Source organism: Polypterus senegalus, chromosome 2 (genome assembly GCF_016835505.1).
Source record: "Polypterus senegalus isolate Bchr_013 chromosome 2, ASM1683550v1, whole genome shotgun sequence".
Lineage (NCBI taxonomy): Eukaryota > Metazoa > Chordata > Cladistia > Polypteriformes > Polypteridae > Polypterus > Polypterus senegalus.
The window spans coordinates 275194248-275207981 of record NC_053155.1 but is presented as its reverse complement, the minus strand read 5'-3'; positions in this window follow the sequence as shown (position 1 = coordinate 275207981).

Sequence of the window (13734 nt, the reverse complement as noted above, 5' to 3'; positions counted from 1 at the left end):
TGCCTACCTGTGGAATAAGAAGGTGTAATATAAATTATGAAAACTATTGTAAAGAATAATAATTTCCTAGAAATGGTAATTTAGGCACAACAATGACAGTAATGAAAGGATTAATGACTATTTTATTTTATGGACCATCCAACAGCCCACTACCCCAATTAGCGCAAATTAAAAATACAAGCTTATAAATACGTTTAGTGAACAATTATATAATTTCGTTTATTGCGATGTATAATATACATTTTTTTTCTTCTTTGCTGTATGCGCATTTTTCCATGTGCGCATTTATCCACGTGTGTTTTTTGCCATGTGCGCATTTTCCATGTTCGGTTATTTCCTGTGCGCTTATATGACTGCACTTTTTTCTGTGCGGATATTTCCTGTGCGCTTCTTTCTGGTCACCTTACCCCACGAATGGCTCAACTGTGACCCTGTTTCAAATCCTTCAGGCGTCCACATTCACCTGTTGAGCTACTCTCTAAAGCCCTCTGTTGGACTGAGAATGATTTGTAACATTTTTATGTTCCCTGACGAGTATCTCTTATAATCCCCAGACATTCAATTTCATACACTTCTGTCAGAGACTTCAACTCTCAGCATGTGTTCTGTGTTAGTCATCATAAAGACAAAGTCCTGGCCAGTTGTTTCTTTTTAATTTTTATTTATTTCTTTATTTTTGATATTTGATCAAATAACTGATAACATTTTGTAATCCACTTCATCTGGGTTTGTGCCAAGGCTGCTGGCTTAGCCTATCCTGGCGACAGCAGGTGGTAAGTAGGAATCAGTCATGGGCGGAACAGCAGGGCCTACTCATGCACATGTCCTCGAGGAACTTTACATTGTGTTCTTATGAGGGCTGATGGCCTGGAAATCTGAAGTCTCTGACTTGGGTTGAGCCCAAAGAAGCTCAATATACAGGCCTCTAATCCAAAAATCGGGCTCAGCCCCCCTTTAAATGCCACATGGTAGTGGTGGTTTGCAGACAGGGCAGCATTCTTCTTCTGCAATCTCTATATATATAAAATTCAATGTCTGTCTGTCCACTTTTACCGAGAGAACTACTTAGATCGGGTTTATTTCTATAATTTGCTTGAACATTCCGGTTGAATTTGCAGCTTCTCTCATCATGCTAAGAATCATAGTTCGCTTGCAGGAGTGACATATTCTCACTAATCTGAGACAGGGGCTGCTGGCCAAGAGGAAGAGGAAGCATGATGTCAGGAGTAGGGAGATGGGTGGGCCCCTCCTCACTGTCCTGTTTCACTGCTACTTGGGTGGAAACACAGAGGACGGCTAGTTAAAAATAAAATAACAACACACACAGCGCACTACCAAAATCATTCCAATGTTAAAAGTCACATTTCTAACAACCCCTTTCCTATTTTTTCCCAGCTGAATGTGACATAACACGACAAGACAATACCAAAGCACTGCTGTCCATAGTCAGTCGGATGGGCATGTGCACGTGGGCAGAGGGCCGCTAAATGCTAAAGTAGCTCAAATGTTACCGTTTATTGCCCCAGTCACTTGCAGCTATGCTCTGCCCACAGTGACAGGTATCTCTGTGGCCTTCTGAATGTTCTAAAATTTTTTCATGTTATAAATATTTCAGATTTTTTCATTTATATAATACTAGCTGCATGTAGTCTTCAGGACAAAAAAATCAATCTGAAGACTCCCTAGCAGTTTTACTATATTAGTGAACTTGCAGAAGCGCCAGCTAAATGGGCCATGACAGGTCGAGACAGACGTGTAGTCGAGTGCAGCTGTGGCACAAATTGAGCTGGACAGGCTGGCACCCGACAACAACAACAACAACATTTATTTATATAGCACAATTTCATACAAAAAAAATTTAGCTCAAAGTGCTTTACAAAATGAACAATAGAAAAATAGAAGACACAATAAAAATAAAAATAAATCAACATTAATTAACATAGAATAAGTAAGGTCCAATGGCCAGGGTGGACAGAAAAAAAAAAAACAACTCCAGAGGCTGGAGAAAAAAAAAAAAATCTGCAGGGATTCCAGACCAAGAGACCGTCCAGTCCCCTCTGGGCATTCTACCTAACATAAATGAAAAAGTCCTCTTTGGATTCAGGGTTCTCATGGAAGGACTTGATGATGATGGTCACGTGGACTTCTGGCTTTCAGTACGTCAATGTTGGTGCATCATGATGCTTTGAGTAGGTGGTGGTGGCGCAGGCCGCCACCACAAAGAAACCGGAAAAAGAAACAGAAGAGAGAGTTGGGGTCAGTACGGATGTTGTAGCCACTGTGAATAGTTATTACGACTCACGCAAATGTATGGTAGCTCACTGTGTGAATGTACAACGTCCATGTACCATAAACATGAGTTTGTCTGCTTGGGTTGAATGAGAAGTGAGGTGTCTGCAACCGGCAAAAAAATGTAAAAGTGTACGAATGTGCCATCTCACCAAAAGCAGGTCACACTTGTATAAGCTTCTAAATCTTAATCTTCAATTTTGTGTCTTGCTTGAATTTTGACTGTGAGTTTTGCCTCTTAACTCAAGAAATCAGTTATGTTTTCCTGCTGAGTCAGGACAAGGAGAAAATGAAAAGTTTTGAAAGCACTGACTGTTCATGCTCTGATTGGATTGTGCTTATTACATCGCCCTTCCCAAACTGGATACTGCCCATTACATATTCTTATGCTTTGCTCACCTTATACTCGAGCGATACTCTCAGTACCAGTTGCACCTCATGGTCAGTCCAAATATAACACTGTGTATTTTTTTTTTTTTACACACTTATTGCTATTCTCCAAGTGTAAATGCAAGCTGCAAATGCATGTCTAGTGTGGAGGACACTTCTTCATCTTGTTTCTGCCATTGCCAGCATTGCCAGTGCAAGCGAACAGCTAGGTCACATGTATTCATGTTGTTTTAGCGTGTTTTAAATAAAAACGTAATGGTGTGGACATGGCCGCAGACTAAACAGCTGACACTCATGGCCTTGACTGCCTAGGACTTTTTAAGATTATGTGAATGAAAATCACTGGAAAGTTTTGTAAATTTGACGTGACCATTAGAGGAGGAATAGATCCATCCATCCATCCATCCATCCATTCTCTTCCGCTTATCCGAGGTCGGGTCGCGGGGGCAGCAGCTTAAGCAGAGAGGCCCAGACTTCCCTCTCCCCGCCACTTCTTCCAGCTCTTCCGGGAGAATCCCAAGGCGTTCCCAGGCCAGCCGGGAGACATAGTCCCTCCAGCGTGTCCTGGGTCTTCCCCGGGGCCTCCTCCCGGTTGGGCGTGCCCGGAACACCTCACCAGGGAGGCGTCCAGGAGGCATCCTGATCAGATGCCCGAGCCACCTCATCTGACTCCTCTCGATGCGGAGGAGCAGCGGCTCTACTCTGAGCCCCTCCCGGATGACTGAGCTTCTCACCCTATCTTTAAGGGAAAGCCCAGACACCCTGCGGAGGAAACTCATTTCAGCCGCTTGTATTCGCGATCTCGTTCTTTCGGTCACTACCCATAGCTCATGACCATAGGTGAGGGTAGGAGCGTAGATCGACTGGTAAATTGAGAGCTTTGCCTTACGGCTCAGCTCCTTTTTCACCACGACAGACCGATGCAGAGCCCGCATCACTGCGGATGCCGCACCGATCCGCCTGTCGATCTCACGCTCCATTCTTCCCTCACTCGTGAACAAGACCCGAGATACTTGAACTCCTCCACTTGGGGCAGGATCTCTCCCCAACCCTGAGAGGGCACTCCACCCTTTTCCGGCTGAGGACCATGCTCTCGATTTGGAGGTGCTGATTCTCATCCCAGCCGCTTCACACTCAGCTGCGAACCGATCCAGAGAGAGCTGAAGATCACGGCCTGATGAAGCAAACAGGACAACATCATCTGCAAAAAGCAGTGACCCAATCCTGAGTCCACCAAACCGGACCCCTTCAACACCCTGGCTGCGCCTAGAAATTCTGTCCATAAAAGTTATGAACAGAATCGGTGACAAAGGGCAGCCCTGGCGGAGTCCAACTCTCACTGGAAACGGGCTCGACTTACTGCGGCAATGCGGACCAAGCTCTGACACGGTTGTACAGAGACCGAACAGCTCTTATCAGGGGTCCGGTACCCCATACTCCCGAGCACCCCCACAGGATTCCCGAGGGACACGGTCGAATGCCTTTTCCAAGTCCACAAAACACATGTAGACCGGTCGGGCAAACTCCCATGCACCCTCCAGGACTCTGCTAAGGGTGAAGAGCTGGTCCACTGTTCGCGACCAGGGCTAAAACCACACTGTTCCTCCTGAATCCGAGGTTCACTATCCGACGGACCCTCCTCTCCAGAACCTCCGAATAGACTTTTCCAGGGAGGCTGAGGAGTGTGATCCCTCTATAGTTGGAACACACCCTCCGGTCCCCCTTTTTAAAGAGGGGGACCACCACCCCGGTCTGCCAATCCAGAGGCACTGTCCCGATGTCCATGCGATGTTGCAGAGGCGTGTCAACCAAGACAGTCCTACAACATCCAGAGCCTTAAGGAACTCGGTATCTCATCCACCCCGGGGCCCTGCCACCAAGGAGTTTTTTGACCACCTCGGTGACTTCAGTCCCAGAGATGGGAGAGCCCACCTCAGAGTCCCCAGGCTCTGCTTCCTCATGGAAGGCATGTTAGTGGGATTGAGGAGGTCTTGAAGTACTCCTCCCACCGACCCATAGCGTCCGAAGTCGAGGTCAGCAGCGCACCATCCCCACCATATACGGTGTTGACACTGCACTGCTTCTCCTTCCTGAGACGCCGGACGGTGGACCAGAATCTCCTCGAAGCCGTCCAAAGTCGCTCTCCATGGCCTCTCAAACTCCTCCCATGCCCGAGTTTTTGCCTCAGCAACAACCGGCCGCGTTCGCTTGGCCTGCGGTACCTATCAGCTGCCTCCAGAGACCCACAGGACAAAAAGTCCTATAGGACTCCTTCTTCAGCTTGACGGCATCCCTCACCGCCGTGTCCACCAACGGGTTCGGGATTGCCGCCACGACAGGCACCGACCCCCTTGCGGCCACAGCTCCGGTCAGCCGCCTCAACAATAGAGGCACGGAACATGGCCCATTCGGACTCAATGTCCCCACCTCCCTCGGGGCGTGGTTGAAGTTCTGCCGGAGGTGGGAGTTGAAGCTACTTCTGACAGGGGACTCTGCCAGCCGTTCCCAGCAGACCCTCACAACACGCTTGGGCCTACCAGGTCTGACCGGCATCTTCCCCCACCATCGAAGCCAACTCACCACCAGGTGGTGATCAGTTGACAGCTCCGCCCCTCTCTTCACCCGAGTGTCCAAGACATATGGCCGCAAGTCCGACGACACGACCACAAAGTCGATCATCGACCTGAGGCCTAGGGTGTCCTGGTGCCAAGTGCACATATGAACACCCTTATGCTTGAACATGGTGTTCGTTATGGACAATCCGTGGCGAGCACAGAAGTCCAATAACAAAACACCGCCGGGTTCAGATCGGGGCCATTCCTCCCAATCACGCCCTTCCAGGTCTCACTGTCATTGCCCACGTGAGCATTGAAGTCTCCCAGCAAAACGAGGGAATCCCCAGAAGGTATGCCCTCTAGCAACCCTCCAGAGACTCCAAAAGGGTGGATACTCCAAACTGCTGTTCGGCATACGCACAAACAACAGTCAGGACCCTTCCCCACCCGGCGGAGGGAGGCCACCCTCTCGCCCACCGGGTAAACCCCAATGCACAGGCTCCAGTGGGGGCAATAAGTATGCCCACACCTGCTCGGCCTCTCACCGGGCAACTCCAGAGTGGTAGAGAGTCCAGCCCCTCTCAAGGAGATTGGTTCCAGAGTCCAAGCTGTGCGTCGAGGTGAGTCCGACTATATCTAGCCGGAACCTCTCGACCTCGCGCACTAGCTCAGGCTCCTTCCCCTTCAGAGAGGTGACATTCCACGTCCCAAGAGCCAGTTTCTGTAGCCGAGGATCAGACCGCCAAGGTCCCCGCCTCCGGCCACCACCCAACTCACAGGCACCCAACCTCCTTGGCCCCTCCATAGGTGGTGAGCCCATGGGGAGGAGGACCCACGCTACCTCTTCGGCTGTGCCCGCCGAGCCCCATGGGTGCAGGCCCGCCACCAGGCGCGCCATCAGCCCCACCTCCAGGCCTGGCTCCAGAGGGGCCCGTGACCAGCGTCCGGCAAGGGAAAACGTCGTCAAAGTTTTATTCTTCATCGGAGGTTTGTTGAACTGCTCTTTGTCTCATCCCTCACCCAGGACCAGTTTGCCTTGGGTGGCCCTACCAGGGGCATAAAGCCCCGGACAACATAGCTCCTAGGATCATTGGGACACGCAAACCCCTCCACCACAATAAGGTGACGGTTCAAGGAGGAGGGAGGAATAGATAAGAATGTAAATTACAAGAAAGCAGCAAAATATAAAAAACAGGAAGGGGAATTTGTGGGAGTATTAAATAACTGTGTTTTTCACTTAAGATATTAAAATAAAATGAAAAGTGAAATACCCGTGCAGACGTGATATCATGTAACAATCAAGCGGAGTTCAGAGTACATGGGTTTTCAAAGGCACATTTTCAGTCAATGCAGAAAACTGTGAAGCCATTTGAAGGCTTAAATGAATATTTCATAAAAGGAAGGATATTCTTGTACCAAACATTATAAGTAAAGAGATGACTAATGGATGTCATCAGTAGAGATGAAAGGCAATAAAGGAAATGACTGAAGAAAATGCATTGATGTGAAGTCTCCTTGCTTTAAATAAACATTCGTTGTTACTGATGTTATGAGCTACTTAAAATGAGCTTTAATTTATTTTCCCAATGTCTTCTTTATTATTATTTTCTGTCACAAACAGTGCCCTTGTTGTGTTGTCTTTATTAGTGGATGATGCCATGTGGTGTGCAGCCACTCTCTGTCGCTGGTAATGTGTAGCGACATCAACGGTATGCATCTTATTAAATTGTCATGCAAACACTATATAAGATGTTGGCGCACATCTCACTTTGTCCTATAGGTTAAGGCAGTCTAAATCTTTGGCTTTGTTATTTTCAACTTCAGATTTTGAACTTAGTTTTTTGCTTTTGCCACTTGGTAACTCTGATCTCCTAGTTCTTGGCCTTAAGCTTCATTTTAAGCACCTGCTGTCAAGCAAACAAACCACTCTGCCTCACCAATGAAAGTTTAACTCTTGTCAACAACAACAACATTTATTTATATAGCACATTTTCATACACACAGTAGCTCACAGTGCTTTACATAATAAAGAATAGAAAAATAAAAGACAATAAGAAAATAAAATAAGTCAACATTAATTAACATAGAATAAGAGTAAGGTTCAATGGCCAGGGGGGACAGAAAAAACAAAAAAACTCCAGACGGCTGGAGAAAAAATAAAATCTGTAGGGATTCCAGACCATGAGACCGCCCAGTCCCCTCTGGGCATTCTACCTAACATAAGTGAAACAGTCCTCTTTGGATTTAGGATTCTCACGGAAGGGCTTGATGATGATGATGGTCACGTAGACTTCTGCCTTTTAATCCATCCATCATTGTTTGAGCATCATGAAGCTTTGAGTAGGTGGTGGTGGCGCAGGCCACCACCACAAAGAAACCGGAAAAAGAAACAGAAAAGAGAGTTGGGTCAGTACGATTTTAGAGCCACCATGAGTAGTTGTTATGATGAATTGAACATACAAAGTATCAGGATTAAGTTAAATTACGATTAGATTGAAGTTATAAAAAGGCCATGTTAAAGTAATGTGTTTTCAGCAGTGTTTTAAAGTGCTCTACTGTATCAGCCTGGCGAATTCCTATTGGCAGGCTATTCCAGATTTTAGGTGCATAACAGCAGAAGGCCGCCTCACCACCTCTTTTAAGTTTTGCTTTTGGAATTCTATTCATTTGAGGATCTAAGGTTACGATTTGGAGTATAAGGTGTCAGACATTCCGATATATAAGATGGAGCGAGATTATTTAAGGCTTTATAAACCATAAGCAGTATTTTAAAGTCAATCCTGAATGACACAGGTAACCAGTGTAGTGACATCAAAACTGGAGAAATGTGCTCAGATTTTCTTTTCCTAGTTAGGATTCTAGCAGCTGCATTCTGCACTCGTTGCAGTGATTTATGTCTTTTTTGGGTAGTCCTGAGAGGAGTGCGTTACAGTAATCTAGTCGACTGAAAACAAAAGCGTGAATTAATTTCTCAGCATCTTTCAGTGATATAAGAGGTCTAACTTTTGCTATGTTTTTTAAGTGGAAAAAATGCTGTCCTAGTGGTCTGATGAATATGCGATTTAAAATTCAGATTACAGACAACAGTTAACCCTAAGTTCTTTACCTCCGTCTTGACTTTTAATCCTAATGTATCCAGTTTATTTCTAATAACCTCATTGTATCATCCATTATCCATTATCCAACCAGCTATATCCTAACTACAGGGTCACGGGGGTCTGCTGGAGCCAATCCCAGCCAACACAGGGCGCAAGGCAGGAAACAAACCCCGGGCAGGGCGCCAGCCCCTCTTGTCATCACAAGTCATCGTAATGTCCATAAACGCCCCCCTCAGCAACCAGGAGTGACGTCCCGCCAATAGGAGCGATAGCACAGCAGCACCCAGACCAGGAACAAAATTACATTGTGGAAGCATAAAATTAACAACGAACAAATATTATCAATGTTCTAGAAGCAATACTATTACATAATAAATAGTCTGAAATGTTCTGGAATAAAGGAAATCTATAATTTCATGATCAGTTTTATAGAGAGAAGTTTCATTTACCTGAAAACATTTTTAAAGAGCTCAGCTTATAACAACCCTAACCCCTGTTTTTTCTGTCTTGCTTGCTTTTTGGAACATGCTTTATCACCTTCTTGACCAGATAACACAAATAATATGCTTGATTTCTGCATTCATGGGAAACTTAAGGGTGCACAGATGGAAGCGGGTTAAGAACAAATTTCACACAAGCGGTAGACGATGTCATCCAGAGGTTGATTCTGCTTTGCCTCCAATGTTGCCCTTACTGAGCCTAAGACTGAATTATGCAGGGTCCAGCTTTGGATGTTTAAACTCATTTATGCAGAAGGAAAACTAGAGGTGTGTGACACAGGTTACTGTCAGTGTGGCCGAACACAGAACCACAGGGACCTGCCAGTCTTGTCCAGCAATTTGGAAAAGTCAATGGAATATGACTGGCGTGTTCTCATCAGAACACTTCCTTATGTCATTACATTAGCTCTTTAAAGTATGTAGTCTGATAATTACCCAGCCTACAATAAAATTTATGGCTTTCAATTCAATTAATGCCTTATTTGCCTAATATAATTTGCCTCCTAGTAGTACACCATCTGTGTCTTGGTCAATGCCCAAAAAATAATTAACAGACAATTATTTTTCATGATAACAAATTCAATGCATTCAGCACCAATAAAGGAACATAAAATCAATAAAGCAACCTAATATCTTAAGCACATCTCAACCTACACACTAGGCCGAGTAGAGTAAATAAAACCAGGTGGGCTGCCTTGTGCAGTCGGCAGCCGCCCGAGACATTCCCCTCTTCTTACAACTCAGGCCGTTATTGACGGTGTGCTCAGAAGAATCTCCTTCTCATACACCGTAAGCATAAAAGACACCAAAAGTTATTGAGAGGGAGCACACCTATGTCAGTTCTTGACAAGCTTTAATTATGAGAAATTTCTTTTGAATGTCAGTTGATTAACCAGTTACCCAAAAACACATCAAGTAACATATAAAATATGCAGAAATTGATGACAACGCATCACACAGCTTGTGCGTGTCCAGTAGAGCCCACCAGCGCTAAGCAGAAGGATCAGGAGAAGAGTTATAAGAGAGGCCAGAGGATTTATATATGTGTCTGTTTCCTCCCTGATTCTAAAGATGCTGACCCATATCTATAGGAGTCTGGCCCAGCTTTCCTATTTCTTTTGCCTTCACTACTCATCAAGATTAGCTGTTAGGAGGGCCACGTCACTGCTTTGTAAACTGCTTGTGTGTTGGGATGTCAGATTTTATATGTATGTCTAGACTTGAAGTAAAACTGGCATTTTGAGCTTCACAGCTAGGAAGTTATTAGGAGGCAAAATTTGTATTACAAAATACTAAGGCCAAACATAGCAACATTTTTAAAAGTAAAGGATTTTACATAAAAACACAAGTGAGATACACAAAAATAGCAAAAGAACAGGACAAAAAAAAAAACAAATTGCTGTCTCAAAGGACTTGGAGTGCGAACATCAAAACGGGCAGGGTGGCTCTGCTATTGTCTAGTTTGAAGTGTCTCAGTCCGCATTCCCTTTGCCATTCCCAACATACTCTCTCAACCCTGGTCTCTAATCTCCCAAAGCCATGTTAGCATTTCCCATAACCTCCTTCCTCCCATCTCCATACTCAACAAACCCCAGGATTACTTTGGAGTTCAGGAGTAGCCCTATGATTGCAAAGGCTTTGTCTCTTGGCTCCTTGTGCCGGGTCACCCCGGCAGTTCCTCTGCTACCTGAGCTATCAGAACGACAGCACAGTGGACCCTTTGGAGTCCGGGGCATCACGACATGTTTCAGGCTGCACATCTCCCTCTCTTTAATCCAGGCGACTGTGCCTGTTGCAGATCTGGAGTAGTACAGCACACTCATCGTGGAGTGTTTTTATTCCTATGCTGGCGTATTGTTTAATGATCCTGCTAGTTTCACATTTCTTTCCATTACTGAGGGCATGGCCATGCCAGGCACAATCACTGTCTTTTGTAATTCTCTTCAGCCATTCACTTGTTTGTCCACCATGGCATATTCAGGGCTTGGATATTGAACCTTGAATGAAGGTTTAGCTGTCTGTGAGCGTGAGACGTTCAAATTACAGAAGTGACGCGTCTTAAGGCATTGATTGTCCTTCGACTATGACCATGTGACATCAGTCATTGAGAGTTGTGCCCAACAATACACTGGTATGCCTTCCAGGGTTAGATCCTGCCCAAACACTGTCTCATTAAAGATCCTGAATAAGCTAAGACTTCAAGCACACACAAAAAAGATGACATCCACCATAAAACCCATACATGAAATAATTTAAGTTTCTGTGCGTCAAAATGTTTTTTTAGAGCAGAGCACAGATATTCAGGAACCAACACATATGGAGAAATTAAAGGCTTGTGCAAAAATGGAAGATAAAGATCCAAAATGTTTAACAAAAGAACATGGGCAAGAGCCCGAGGCAAAAGAAGAAAATGAGCAAGAAAGGCCACCAAAACATCAGCCGTAAATTGAAGGTCTAAAGAGACACAAAATAAATTCTAACAAACCAAGATTCCTTCCCTAAGCAATTATTAATTTTGAGATTTCCTGACAAAGTATTTGGTTTATCCAAAAGCTTGGATGCAGAGCAATGTACATAGCCATCATATATAGAGTCAACACGATGGCGTCACACAGAGTCAGGTCATGTACCCCACAACCAAGCCATCGTCGAAAACAACAATAGCTACAAAACAGACAACCACCTTTATTTCTATAGCACATTTTCATACAAATAATGTATCTCAGACTGCTTTACATGATGAAGAAAGAGAAAAAAAGAAAGTAAGAATTAAAATAAGAGAACACTAATTAACATAGAATAAAAGGAAGATCCGATGGCCAGGGAGGACAGAAAAAACAAAAAAAACTCCAGACGGCTGGAGAAAAAATAAAATCTGCAGGGGTTCCAGGCCATGAGACCGCCCAGCCCCCTCTGGGCATTCTACCTCACATAAATGACCTCAATCAGTCCTCATTGTATTCAGAGTTCTCATGGAAGGACTTGGTGATGATGGTCATCTGGACTTCTGGCCTTTAATCCATCAATGTAGGACATCATGGTGCTTTGATCAGGTGATAGTGACGCAGGTCGCCACCACAGAAAACCGGAAAAACAACAGAAGAGAGAGTAGGGGTTAGTACGGATTTTGGAGCCACCATGAATAGTAATGATGATTAACGGAATATACAGAGCATCAGGATTAAACTAAGATGAAGCTATGAGAAGGCCATGTTAAAGTAATGTGCTTTCAGCAGTGTTTTAAAGTGCTCTACTGTATCAGCCTGGCGAATTCCTACTGGCAGGCTATTCCAGATTTTAGGTGCGTAGCAGCAGAAGGCCGCCTCACCACTTCTTTTAAGTTTAGCTCTTAGAATTCTAAGCAGACACTCACTTGAAGATCTAAGGTAACGATTTGGAGTATAAGGTGTAAGACATTCCAAAATAAGATATAATACAAATAAAATGATGCTGCAGGGAATAGAAATTAAAAAAAAAACAATTGAATCATAATTACTAACATACAAATATTCAAATAATGTATTTAGAGTGTTTTTGAAATTTTAGAGTTAGTTTCATCAAATGACCCCATATTGTCTTATGTTTTGAGTAGAATTCAAGATGGCCACCTATAAAATGGCAGAGGGGTGATCACACACTTCTCAGTTACTTTGGTCTAATTTCTGTCCTGTCTCCCTTCTACACAACAGACTTGCAGCACAATACCAGCACTTGCCTCCTACAGGAATTTTTAGATGACTACTCCATTGCAGGCTACATTACTAATTAATGGTGACGAGTCAGAATGCAGGAAGGTTGTGGTGCAGGGACAACAACCTGCAGCTCAACATCAGCAAGACAAAAGACCTGGTGGTGGACTTCCGGTGTTCCAAATGAGTCTCTGAGACCATCTGGGGGAGGACATGGAAGTGGAGCAGAGTACCTGGGGGTTCACATAAACAGTAAACTGGACGAGTCTGACAACACAGTGGTGCTGGACAAGAAGGGCCAGAGCAGACTGCACTCACTAAGGAGACCCAGCTCTTTTGATATCTGCAGCAAGCTGCTGGAAATGTTCTACCAGTCCAAAGTATCCGGTGTGGTGTTCTATGATGCAGTTTTCTGGAGAAGCAACCTGAGTTCAAGAGAAAGGCAACACCTAAACAAATTCATCAGGAAGGCCTGCTCCATCACAGGACAAACCCTGGACGCTGTTCTGAAAAAGAGGATGGTGGCAAAATTGAATGGCATCATGAAAACTCCCCTCCAGGAGGCACTCTCTTTGAGCACTTTTAGCCACAGGCTCATTCCAGCCTGGCGTGCTGAGAAGTACCTCTGGGGGTCTTTTCTGCCCACTGCTATCCAGCAATTCAATGCTTCCTGCCAAAGTTCTTGATAAGTTAATTTTGAAATATCTGCACAATATAGATTTATTCATTTATCGATTGATAGGCTACATTATCTGCCCTTTGTGTCTATATCCTTGTTTGTTTATGTGTCTGCTGCTAATACACTAGAAACTACCTGCCTCTTCACAGCAGCATATCAGTAGCCACTCGTCTGAACATGAAATTAAAATAAAGATTCCATTCAGTACAAAGAATGATCAAAGGCTTTGAATCCAAATCTAGGAAAGTGTGCCTGACTGATCAACCCCAACATCCACCTGTTAAACTTTACTGATTCTGAGATCTCGTAAGACAACTTGGTCACTCAGCTTTCCACTAGCAAGACCATCTTTAACCGAAAGACTTTCTCACTAGTCACAGACATTAAGTGTACGCTTCAGACATCACACACCAAGAAGCTTAGCCTAAGCCTCAAGTATTCATTTTCTAGGACCAATCTAGAAGTCTTCATTCATTAATCTCATCTGCCAGCACATCTCACTGGGTAAGGCTGCCAGTGCTTACTGTCATAGCC